Source organism: Nilaparvata lugens, chromosome 9 (genome assembly GCF_014356525.2).
Source record: "Nilaparvata lugens isolate BPH chromosome 9, ASM1435652v1, whole genome shotgun sequence".
NCBI lineage: Eukaryota > Metazoa > Arthropoda > Insecta > Hemiptera > Delphacidae > Nilaparvata > Nilaparvata lugens.
In genome coordinates, this window is record NC_052512.1 from 41,462,036 (window position 1) to 41,475,478 (window position 13,443).

The 13,443-nt window shown below is 35.8% G+C and overlaps 1 pseudogene; it reads right to left on the reverse strand.

Moving 5' to 3' along the window:
* Positions 1-4,010: 4,010 nt before the first annotated feature.
* On the reverse strand, positions 4,011-10,124 carry LOC120352973 (annotated as a pseudogene).
* Between the last annotated feature and the right edge of the window lie 3,319 nt (positions 10,125-13,443).

A 13,443-nucleotide genomic window follows, 5' to 3' on the forward strand; every position in this document is an offset into this window, starting at 1 on the left:
GCGGCTATGTCGCAGTTATGAACCGGCTAGCGTTCTATAATTCTCCAGTGTTCATGTCAAACTTAGGAAGTTTCCTCTATGCATGCACTGACTCGACTGATTCTAGTCGACAAATTAACAACTGCGCTTCCACCTATGACTCAATCCATCACTGTCATTGGATGATCTTCCTCCATTCCGCTGCGCCTCCAAGTCTGAAGTAATTTTGTACGGAATATAGTCCTGGAAATCTTGACTGAAAATATTGCAGTTTTCATAGATCTCAAAGACATTGTTTGCAGACAACTCTCATCTGACGTCAGAACAGGTTTCTTTCCGACCTAGGCCGGAAAGAGTAACCTTTCCAGCCACTAACATGGAACTAAGAAAGGTGATCAGAAAACAGCTGATCAAAAAACTTTTCATTATTTGTGTCCATTATTCAATAATTGAAACATTTATAATAATATCATCTTATTGTCATTTGAAAGAATAAAAAAGTATAAACTCAACCTCCCACATAAATGAACATAATCTTTCAGGTTATTTAGACAAATCAGAATAAAAAATAAAAATACTTGGACAATTCCTTGATATTCAGATTACCTCAGATTTGCTGGAGCTATCACCTTCCACTTCTGCTTTCGGAAGTGCTTAGTAAACAACTATTCTCATATATCTATATTGTTTATTTTTGTGTGTGGCGAAAAATAGCGTTCGCACCACGGGCACAAATGTTTTTCCGGCTCTCAATCTTTTCCAGTCCTCGGCCTATGGCCTCGGACTTGAAAACCGATTTCGAGCCGGAAAAATCTCATTTTCTGCTCTAGGTGCGAAATATACTATGTTGTGATACTGAGACATACGTTGGCACTTTTGCAGATGTACTTTCAACTCCGTCAGCCAACACTCATAACTCTAACGCCCCATGGTTAGGGGTGAGGAGGGGTTAAAGTGACAACTAGCCATCCCACCCCACACCCAAAAACCAAATACAGATGACCAAACACGAAAAGCCACTTGAAAACTTGTGCGCGCGCCCATTCCCAGAGAGCACTTATTCGTCTGTCTACAATTGTATAAACTCTCTCACTCTCTCTCTCTCTCTCGAACACTCAGAGAAGGGGAAGAGGGTGATGAAGAAGTGGGAGAAGAAGAAGAAGAAGAAGAAGAAGAGGAAGAAGAAGACCGAAGAAGTAGGAGTAGGAGGAGAAGAAGTAGAAGATGAGGAAGGAGAAGAAGGAGGAGAAGAAGTAGATGATGAGGGAGGAAAAGAAGAAGAAGAAGAAGAAGAAGAAGAAGAAGGAAGAAGAAGAAGAAGAAGAAGAAGATGAAAAAGAAGAAGGAGAAGAAAGAGTAGTAGTAGAAGAAGAAGAAGAAGAAGAAGAAGGAGAAGAAAGAGTAGTAGTAGAAGAAGAAAAAGAAGAAGAAGAAGAAAGAGTAGTAGAAGAAGAAGGAGTAGAAGATGAGGAAGAAGAAGAAGAAGAAGAAGGAGAAGAAGAAGAAGAAGAGGGAGGTGAAAAAGAAGAAAAAGAAGAAGAAGAAGAAGAAGTGGAAGATTGATTGATTGAGTACTCTATGTAAATTACAATATATACTGGCTTATACACTTATATACAATAGCTTACAATACAGCAAAATTATAGATGAATTTACATAATAGAGACTGAGAAAATAATTATTGAACTGTATATGATATGAAAAAGCAATTTGTAATATAATAACTATAGATAATTATATTGTTATGCATCTACATGAATTGGCGGAGCTTTGGACATATCAATGTCCATTCTTCGGAAACAATATTCAAAATATCCTCCCCACTAACTCTCTACCAAAAGAAGATGAGGAAGAAGTAGAAGATGAGGAAGAAGTAGAAGATGAGGAAGAAGTAGAAGATGGGGAAGAAGTAGAATATGAGGAAGAAGTAGAAGATGAGGAAGAAGACTAAGAAGAAGGAGCAGCAGAAGAAGAAAAAGAAAAAGAAAAGATGAAGAAGAAGAAGTCTCCGAGGTGAAGTAGAAAATGAAGTGGATTTATTGATAATATCTCAAGTATCTCAACATCAATATCCACTCTACAAAGTTCATCTCATAATTTTCATCTTGTTGAGCTATATAATCTTTTCATCTTTCTGCTAATGTTTTGTAAATATTGTGAATTGGATTGAATAAAATTCGAATTTTAATTTGAAACAGAGCTTTGCAGATGATAGGCCTTGTAGCGGAAGAAAGATGAAATCTAAGGCGGTTAACCCTTCTACTACCAAGCAGGGTAATTGGACTATCCCAACCCAATTTTTGTCAATTTTTTTGTAGATAATGTAATCCATTGAAAAGTTGAGTACTTGTTAAAAACATATCACTTCAGTTATTTTATCTCATAGAATCATTGCATTCCTTATATTTTTGGGACTATTAGCAGATATATCCTGGGGGTAACTCTATTATCCCACTTGGTATTCCATGGCATGCAATTTTTTGGTATATCTTATCCATTATCAGAATACATAAGATATCAATTTAATGTTCAATTTTCATGTTATTGCCAAACTTGATTCATGATGATAACTTTTAATTTGAATTTAAAAAATGTCTTTGCTACAACCATAATTTAATTATTTGACAACATTTCTCCTACAACAATATAATAGAATGCTCAATTTTGTTGGCCTGTCAGTTTTCAATTGAAATCATATTTATCAACAGAAGAAACTTATTTTGAATTATTTCAATGGATTTTGTAATGCATTTGATTGATGAATTATTGGAAAAAATATAAAATAATTACAGATGGAATTAAATAGAGAATGCATTTATTCAAATGCTAATTAATATATAATTATTATTTAACGAAAATCCTAAATAAATGCTGTAAATCACCCGGAAGACTTATGCTACTGCAGACATTGACAACAGGGTTGACAGCTAGATGGAAATTCCATCTGTAAACTTAACCTATTTATGAACCATTTATAGTGTATAAATCAAAATTCGGGGAAGAAACAGTTTTGGGATGTGCCTGTTTGTCCTTCCCCAATCATATTAAAGAACTATGTTTTTTTTTTTAATAAATAAATAACAGCTAGATGGAAATTCGATGAGAACTACTACCCAAAAATTAGTTGCCAGCCCGGGGATCGAACCCGGTACCTCCCAATTGCTTGTCAGGAATGCTTACCCTTACACCAAACAAGCCATGGCTTCTTATAAAATGAGCGCTGCTATCCAGAGATTGTCAGTTCGGTGTAAGGGTAAGCATTCCTGACTAGCAATTGGGAGGTACCGGGTTCGATTCCCGGGCTGGCAACTAATTTTTGGATAGTAGTTCTCATCGAATTTCCATCTAGCTGTTAACCCTGTTGTCGATGTCTGCAGTAGCAGAAGTCTTCGGGGTGATTTACAGCAGTTATTTAGGATTTTCGTTAAATATTAATATAAAATAATTATATAAAACAGAAATCTTGTTACCCCACTTGGTATTTCGTGTATGTGAAAAACGTTGATATAGTGAGGTCCACGTTATAATGACAGTATTTGATCAACTTTGGTTTTGCTATCCTTGTCTATCATTCGACAAAGCCGGTGGTACTATCCTTTTCTAGGACCACAACGATGCCAATTATGTTTTTACAGTGTAGAAATATAATTAATTAATGCAGAGAATCGGCATCGCTATTCTCCTATCTTTATCCACTGCCATTATAACGTGGACCTCACTATAACAACAATGCATTGTTTAACAACAATGTAAGTTACACACCACAAACACTTACACAACAAACTCAAAAAAGTTTTCTATAATTTCTATACGATGCGTGACGTCAAGATGGGTGTATTTGGCAGTAGATGTTGGCTTCAGAGGCTAGACTTCCCAGCGTATCTATTCTATAACTGGTCTAAGATCTAAATCATTCCCGTTTCTGTAAAAATACAGATATAATCAGCTGATTAAGAGTGGATTGCTCATGTTCGCGGCGCGTATATCTGTACGCACCTTTAAGAGGGTGTATTTCAAAAGTTCTCCAGTGATTAGATAAGAGTTCATAGGGTGAGGGAAGGTTATTTTGAAATATTTAAACAGCTGAAAGATTTGTTTTCTACTCAAGTTTGTCAAGTAGCTTCATCCTCCTCTTCAACTCCTTCATCTCCTACTTCCTCCTTCTATTCCCCTTCTACCTTCTCTGTCATTCACGATTCTTGCAATCCAGCAACTTCTCTAAAAAGGCTCATGCAATATGCACTAACTCTATCTTCTCATTTTCAATCCCAGAGTCAACTTTTGCGCTTTCCTTCTTCTTCTTTTTCTTCTTCAACTTTTTCTTTTTCTTTTTCTTCTTCTTCTTCTTCTTCTTCTCCTTTTCCTCCACCTTCTTCTTCTTCTTTTTCTTCTTCTTCTCCTCCTCCCTCTTTTCCTTGCATGTTCTTCTTCTCAGTCTTCTTCCTCTTCTTCTCCTTCTTTTTCTTCTTCTCCTTCTTTTTCTTCTTCTCCTTCTTTTTCTTCTTCTCCTTCTTTTTCTTCTTCACTACCCCTCCTCCTACTACTACTTGTTCTTCTTTTTCTTCTTGTTCTTTCTCTTTTTTTTCTTCTTGCATGTTCTTTTCCGTTTTTTTTTCCTCTTCTTCTCCTTCTTTTTCCTCTTCTTACACTCATCCTCTCCTCCTTCTTCACCTCCTCCACCTCCTAATCCTCCTCCTCATCCTCCTCCACCTCCTCCTCCTCCTCCTCATCCTCCTCCTCCTCCTCCTCCTCCTCCTCCTCCTTCTTCTTCTTCTTCTTCTTCTTCTTCTTCTTCTTCTTCTCCACCTTCTTCTTCTTCTTCTTCTTCTTCTTCTTCTTCTTCTTCTTCTTCTTCTTCTTCTTCTTTTTCTTGTTCTTCTTCATTTTTTTCCTTCTTCTTCTTTTCTTCTTCTTCTTCTTTCTCTTCTACACTTCTCTCTCTTCTTCTTCTTCATTTCCCTCTTCTCTTTGCATCTTCTTCTTCTTCTCCCTCTTCTCTTTGCATCTTCTTCTTCTTCTTTTTCTCCTTATCCTCCCCCCACTCCTCCTCCTCCTCCTCCACCTCACTCTTCTTATTCTTTTTTCACTTCTTCTTCTTCTTCTTCTCCTTCCTCTTCTTCTTCTCTTTCCTCTTCTTGTTCTATTTCTTCTTTTTCTTCTTCTTCTCCCTCTTCTTCTTGCATGTTCTTCTTCTCCTTCTTCTTCCTCTTCTTTTTCGTCTTCTTCTTCTTCTCCTCCTCCTACTTCTCCACATCATCATCATCCTCCTCCTCATTCTCCTTCTCATCCTCATCCTCCTCCTCATCCTCCTCCTCCTCCTCCTCATCCTCCTCCTCATCCTCCTCCTCCTCCTCCTTCTTCTTTCTCTTCTTCTATTTCTTGTTTTTTTTTTTCTTCTTCACCTTCTCTCTCTTCTCCTTGAATCTTCTTATTCTCCGTCTTTTTCTTTTTCTCCTCTTCCTCCTCCTCCTTCTTCTTCTTCTTCTTCTTCATGTTATTCTTCTTCTCCACCTTCTTTTTCTTCTTCTCCCTCTTCTCCTTGCATGTTCTTATTCTCCGTTTTTTTCTTCTTCTCCTCCTCCTCCTCCTTCTTCCTCATGTTCTCTCTCATTTATGTTCCCCCACCTCCTTCTTCATCTTCTTCTTTTTCTTCTTCTTCTTCTTCTTCTTCTTCTTCATCTACACAATCTCATTCTCGGCTGTACTTACATCTTCCCAGCTGCAGTCCTCTGCCAGTGAATATTTTAGAAGCGCAAATGGAAATGCACACAACAGTCTCTCTCACTCCGTCTCCCGTTCTTCCTCTCTCACTCCGTCACCCGTTCTTGCTCTCTCACAAATACTTTATGATACTTTAGTATTATTCATAATACTCCCTACTTTCTTATTTCCAACTCAACAATTACCATCCAAAGCCATTTTCTATCTCCATCAGTTCATCCACTTTTGATAGAGAGTTAGTGGGGAGGATATTTTTAATATTGTTTCCGAAGAATGGACATTGATATGTCCAAAGCTCCGCCAATTTATGTAGATGCATAACAATATAATTATCTATAGTTATTATATTACAAATTGCTTTTTCATATCATATACAGTTCAATAATTATTTTCTTAGTCTATATTATGTAAATGCATCTATAATTTTGCTGTATTGTAAGCTATTGTATATAAGTGTATAAGCCAGTATATATTGTAATCTACATAAAGTACTCAATCAATCAATCAATCACTCTATCTCTGTCATGCAATTTGTAATTCCACCATCTTTGGCTCAACTGACACTTAGGCGACTCAGGTGGAGAAGAGACTGGACTCTAGTGGAGAGCATGTGTTTCCAAATGGTGACGTCGCGGAAACTATAGTGAGGTCCACGTTATAATGGCATTGGATAAAAGATAGAAGAATAGCGATGCCGATTCTCTGCATTAATTAATTATATTTCCTACACTGTCGAAAACATAATTGGCATCGTTGTGGACCTAGAAAAGGATAGTACCACCGGCTTTGTCGAATGATAGACAAGGATAGCAATTCCAAAGTTGAACAAATACTGTCATTATAACGTGGACCTCACTATAGTCGAGAACATGTGTTTTTACTTTCCTTGCCCTATTACCATAGGTAAGGAAAGTATTGCTTTCCAAAAAAAATTAAGGTACCCAAATTTCAAGTTTTCTATACGTTTCAAGGTCCCCTGAGTCCAAAAACATGATTTTTGGGTGTTGGTCTGTGTGTGTGTGTGTGTGTATGTGTGTATGTGTGTATGTCTGAGAACACGATAACTCCATTCATAATCAACCGATTGACTTGAAATTTTAAACTTAACGTCCTTATACCATGAGGACCCGACAATAAGAAATTCAATAAAATTCAATTCAAGATGGCGGAAAAAATGGCGGATAATTACTAAAAAACCATGTTTTTCACGGTTTTCTCGAAAACGGCTCTAACGATTTTCTTCAAATTTATACCATGGATTTATAAGCCCTATCAACTGACATGAGTCTCATTTCTTGGAAAATTGCAGGAGCTCCGTAATATTCTTGAGAAAAATGGCGGATAATCGCAAAATAAAAACATGTTTTTCACGATTTTCTCAAAAATGACTTGACCGATTTTTTCAAATTCATACCCTGTATAGTTATATATCAGCTCTATAAACTAGCATGAGTTTCCTTCCTGAGAAACTAACAGGGGGTCCACCCCATTCTTGAGAAATTTACTTTGTAACCTCCTTCTCGTGCTTGAGGTAGGTGGGTAGAGCAGTTTATTCAAAAGAACACACGTCGATATTTTATTTGTAGAACAGCTGTTTTGACAACTTTTAAAAAATCCTTAAATTTCATAATTCAAACAAAGGAAAATGTACTCTGAAAACAAAAACAATAGTATAATCGTACTTTTAATAAAATTATTAAGCCGCCAATCGGCATAATGTTATTCCCCTAGATTATCCTCGTTTAAGAATGAGGCTTATAGATCAATGAGCAAGGAAAGTAGTGTGAGTCTACCACACCAGATTTTTCAAATGGTGACGTCGCGGAGACTAGAATCGACTGGTCTGAGTGTCACCATTTGGAAACACATACTCTCACCTATAGTGAGGTCCACGTTATAATGGCAGTGGATGAGGATAGGAGAACAGCTTTGCCGATTCTCTGTCTTGAATAATTTTATTTCTACATTGTCGAAAATAGATTTGACATCGTTGCCGAGCTAGAAAAGGAAAGTACTACCTGTTTTTTGGAAAGATAGACAAATATAGCAACATCGAACAATTCTACACTGTCAAAAACATAATTGGCATCGTTGTGGACCTAGAAAAGGATAGTACCACCGGCTTTGTCGAATGATAGACAAGGATAGCAAAACCAAAGTTGATCAAATACTGTCTCATTTTAACGTGGACCTCACGATAGAGTAGGGTCTCTTCTCGACCTGAGCCGCGTGTGAGTCGCGCTTAGAATATCAGTAGTTCTGTGAACTGTAGTAGACCTCGCGCAGTTATCCTCGGCGGATTGTTGTTGGTGGCTGGTTGAAGTTTCATTTTTTTAAAGAAATGAGGAGTTGTAACACAAATATTTTAAATGAAAACACCCATTGTGTGATACATCATTTTAAAGGCCTTTCTAAAACGAGAAAAATTACATCAATATAAATGTTCTATGATACTTTTATTCAAAATTGTGGTTGATTGAACTTTACCAATTATTTCATTAAAAATTAAACCTCAATCTACCGCCATTTTGGATACAATTATCATAGAACATTTTTATCGATGTCATGTTTCTTGTTTTAGAAAGGCCTTTAAAATGATGTAACAGAAAATCGGTGTTTACATTTAAAATATTCGGGTTACAACCCCTTATGAGGGGTTGAAATTCAGTTGTACGTCAAAAGGTATAAGTTAGTTGAATGAAAAAGACTAAGAAATTGTCAAAAAACCACTGATTTATTGATAATTAGAAAGACCGGTTTCGGTTATTACACCATTGTCAATCTCTGATAAACTAGGATATCTAGGATAACTAGGATATCTAGTTTATCAGAGATTGACAATGGTGTAATAACCGAAACCGGTCTTTCTAATTATCAATAAATCAGTGGTTTTTTGACAATTTCTTAGTCTTTTTCATTCAATATGAATAATTACCACAATATCAACTTCTCAACTACACAAAAAGTATAAGTTAGTATTTGCTCAATACTGTTTTATCTTGAAAGTTACAGTATTATATCTGTAACAGTTTCCAATTAGTTGAAGGGTTCCCATACATATGATTCACTCTGTATAAAACATAGAGAAACAATAGCATAAGTAGATATCCCATGGTATAGGGCGTTTATGTCGCAACTTTTACTGTTATCTCATGCCGATTACTGTCGATTATTGTAAATTTTTACTGTTTTGTTGGAGTGATAGTGTATGAACGGCACAATTTGAGAGACTACCAGCGTCACACAGCTGCATGGGAAAGAACTACGTGAACTATTGGCTTGGGATAACACTAAAAGTTGCGACATAAACGCCCTATGCCATGGGATATCTACTTATGCTATCGTTTCTCTATGGTTGTACATCGAAAGGTAGAGTATTTGACCAATAACTTATCCTGAAAGTTACAGTATTATATCTGTAACAGTCTCCAATTTATTGAAGGGTTCCCATACATATGACTCACTCTGTATGAAATCAACCATATATTTCTATTCAGCTTCTGAAGCTTGGAGTCGCATAGCGTGATTGCCTGCAGTCAGCCAGTCACGTGGTGAGGAAGCCATCACACGCCGGACGTGATGGACTGTTTATCAACACAATCACACAAGAAACTGCTTTGTGCTTCTAGACCCCAGAAAGGTTATTTGCAATTCGATTTTGGTGCGGAGTAACAAATAGCCCATAGTAGCGATGATTTGAGTCGCTAGGCTATCGAGAAACCTATTCTCCACACGTCATATTCAACGGTAGACAAAGACTATGAGGATAACGTATTTTGAGGATGACTTGCATGAGAATAGAATAGAATTTAACAGGTGACCCCCTGAGTTGAAGAACTCGCTCAAGAACTAAGGACCGGTTTCCAAACTCGGGATTTATGAAAGAGATATGAGGATGAATAGCTTACAAATTGTAGTACGTTCAAAGAAAACAGTAATTTGAAGCTGCGTACATCTTGTTTTCAGTCAAGTTGCGTACATCTTGCGTTCAGTGAAGTTGCGTATATCTAGCGTCAATTCAAGCTGCGTACATCTTGTGTTCAGTCAAGCTGCGTATATCTTGCGTCCATTCAAGTTAGTTGCGTACATCTTGTGTTCAGTCAAGCTGCGTATATCTTGCGTCCATTCAAGTTGCGTACATCTTGCGTTCAGTCAAGTTGCGTATATCTAGCGTCAATTCAAGCTGCGTACATCTTGTGTTCAGTCAAGCTGCGTATATCTTGCGTCCATTCAAGTTGCGTACATCTTGCGTTCAGTCAAGTTGCGTATATCTAGCGTCAATTCAAGCTGCGTACATCTTGTGTTCAGTCAAGCTGCGTATATCTTGCGTCCATTCAAGTTGCGTACATCTTGCGTTCAGTCAAGTCACGTTTATCTTGCGTACAGTCACCTGCTTCCATTTCACACGACTTATGAATTTCCATTATAAAACAGATCTCTCTCTTATTGAAGTGAAATAGTTGAATTTCATCCACTACCATGCACTAGCTGAGACCAACTGAAAATTCCAAATTCATCCCTAGGAAGAAAAGCACCTAATTTCTGAAAGGGTGAAGGTTTTTCCAAGACAATTATCTCGAAAAAGGAGGAAAATTGTAGGAAAACTCGAATCCTAATCACTACTCCAGATATAATAAGCAGTGTTGTACACAATTCTTAGGCGATTGCGGTGATGATATCAAATCATGTCATTATATTTTCTACTCAAACTAGAATTATATTCCATTTTCAGCCTGACTAGCAAGGTGATTATAGTTAATAAGTCTCATTTTCAGGTAGAATAATGACTGCAAAAAATATATAAGATGGAATTCTCGGCTCATGCAATCATAGCTTCAAGACTGTATAAAAAAGTATTTCAAGAAGTCATCTTGCTCAGTTCTCCGATTATTATTGTACTGTGAAATTATTGAGGGATCATCTATGATACAGTGACGTTTTATTACAAGTACCTGAAGAACTCACGATGAAGCTTATTTTTTGAGATTCAGATGAACCGATTTTTCACGGAGAGAGTTCCTACTTCTACACTGCAAACAGCTGCCTAATTCTATTCTTTAAGCTGAAAGTAGTTTGAATGAAAATCTGCTAGAGAAACTTATTATTTTGTGATATTTGTAAGACATTAGAACTAAGAGAAGAGTATTATTGTACTGTGAAATTATTGAGGGTTCATTTGATTCAGTGACTTTTTATTACAAGTACCTGAAGAACTCACGATGGAGCTTATTTTTTGAGATTCAGCTGAGCAGATTTTTCACGGAGAGAGTTCCTACTTCTACACTGCAAACAGCTGCCTGTTCTATTCTTTAAGCTGAAAGTAGTTTGAATGGAAATCTGCTGAAGACTTATTATTTTTTAATATTTGTGAGACATTAGAACCAAGAGAAGAGTTCAATACAAGGCACTTACATAGAGATTGAGGGTTAGTGATCGGATTGCGAGAGACTTGACTGTTGTGGTAATATAACATCCTGATCTGATAATATAACATCCTGACTGATCAAACTGAACTAGAGGTACGCTTCTTATATATCCTATACTATTAAACGAGCAACTTCTGTTTATATGTTTCAGTGTTTAGATGTTTATATGTTTGTACTTCACCGGATCTTGAAAACGGCTCTAGATTCTAACAAAAACGGCTCTAGATTCTGACAAAAACGGCTCTAGATTTTAACGAAAAAGGCTCTAGATTTTAACGAAAACGGCTCTAGATTCTAACGAAAAAGGCTCTAGATTCTAACAAAAACGGCTCATGATTCTAACGATTCTCACGAAATTCAGAGCATAGTAGGTTTATAATATAGTAATTCGAATGCACTAGGTCTCAACCCTGGGAAAACTTGCTGAAGGACATTAAAAGGATAATTATTATCCATCCTTGGAAAAACAGCTGATAATAATTATTTCGTCGTATGTTGATGATGGAAGTGAGTGAGCGAGTTCATGTGTGTGGGACAGTGTCAAAATTATGACTCAGCTGTTGAACTTTTGTAATATTATTCAATCAGGTACTTAGTGCCGGTTGCAAAAAAAGCCGGATTATTTTCAATCCTGATTAATTCCAGTGGATCCATCCTTTTGAAATGGTCTTCTCTGATTTGGTTCACGTGAAATTAATCCTGATTAACCGGCTCTTGTGCAACCGGGACTTTGTGAGGGAAATTTTTGCATTTCTCTGGGAATTAATCTCAATTTACTGTGATTAGATAGAACATTTCTTCATGAACTTTGAATGTTATTATAATGTTTTCTTATTTTGTGATAAATTTTTCATTCTTTTGTACTCCAGAGCGAAGCTCAGTCCCCGATATTGATGTCATTACATGACACAAGACAAACCTATTGATATTTATATTGATGAATCACCAGTTAATACTAGAGTTCTCAATTTATATAGAAATCAAATTAAGTTACATGTTAATCTACATTCAAATTTTCATACCTAAGCTTTTGGTTTCAAGCTAGGATTAAAGAAAGAAATCATATAATGGTAATAAATAAACAAAGTGATTGAATAAACTCTAAATTCAGAATTATTCAAATTGACATCAAAATGTCCACTTAAAAATTCCCATTCTAATATTTATGGTAGTAAAGTTTAGGACATAAGAAATCAGTCACATTAAATTAATGTTAGACTAATAATTATTATGAATGGACTCTTATATATAAATGGAAGTCCATATTCATTGTAAATCATCATCTGAATCAAAAGATTATTCTAGATCTCAGTGGAGATTTCACTCTTGTTTGTCTGTATCATGTTTGATTTATGATATTGTATTTGCCATACAATAAATACATATTCAAAACATAATAAAAGAAAATACATAATTTTATAATCAAAAGTATAAAATAATTGAAATAAAAATTAAGCATGAATAATACCAAAATCATAATTAGATTCTCATTGGTAATCCGGCATCACCAGCAAAAGGAATCAAGCCTTGCCCGCTGATGAGAGTTGTATAAAAGAAACGTTAAGTAAAATTGATTATGAATTAGTTTATAAAATAACTTGATTTGGCACAAAAATTTTGAATTTAAATGGATGAGACACAAAATAACACCAAAAAAGCACTTGACAATCACAGATTTGGAAAACATTTGAATAAATAGGAAAATTTAAAGCCGAAAAGAATCACGAACTCACTCTCTTCTTGCTTTTACATCTTCTATGCTTCTACACTCCAGAGCGAAGCTCGGTCCCCCGATATTGGTAAAACTATGGCTCATAGTTCGAAATAGTCATAGTTCATATATTTGTGCAATCTATCTATCTATCTATCTATCTATATATATATATATATATATAATATATATATATAATATATATAATATATATAATATATATAAAGCGAAATGGCACTGACTGACTGACTGACTCACTCACCCACTCACTCGCAGAACTAAAAATCTACTGGACTAAAAACGTTCAAATTTGGTAGGTATGTTCAGTTGGCCCTTTAGAGGCGCACTAAGAAATCTTTTGGCATTATTTTAACTATAATGGTGGTATTAAGGGTTTAAAGTTCGTCTTTTAGCATGAATATTTTTCTTCTTATTCTCTTAATCATAATTGAAAAATGTCCATACCATATGTTAATATAGAACTATAATCTAGAGAGAGTACCTCTTCGAAACAGTTGTTAACTGGTAACTAAATTAATAATTTAATTTAACTCACTGACTGACTCACTCACTCACTCACTCACTCACTCGCAGAACTAAAAATGT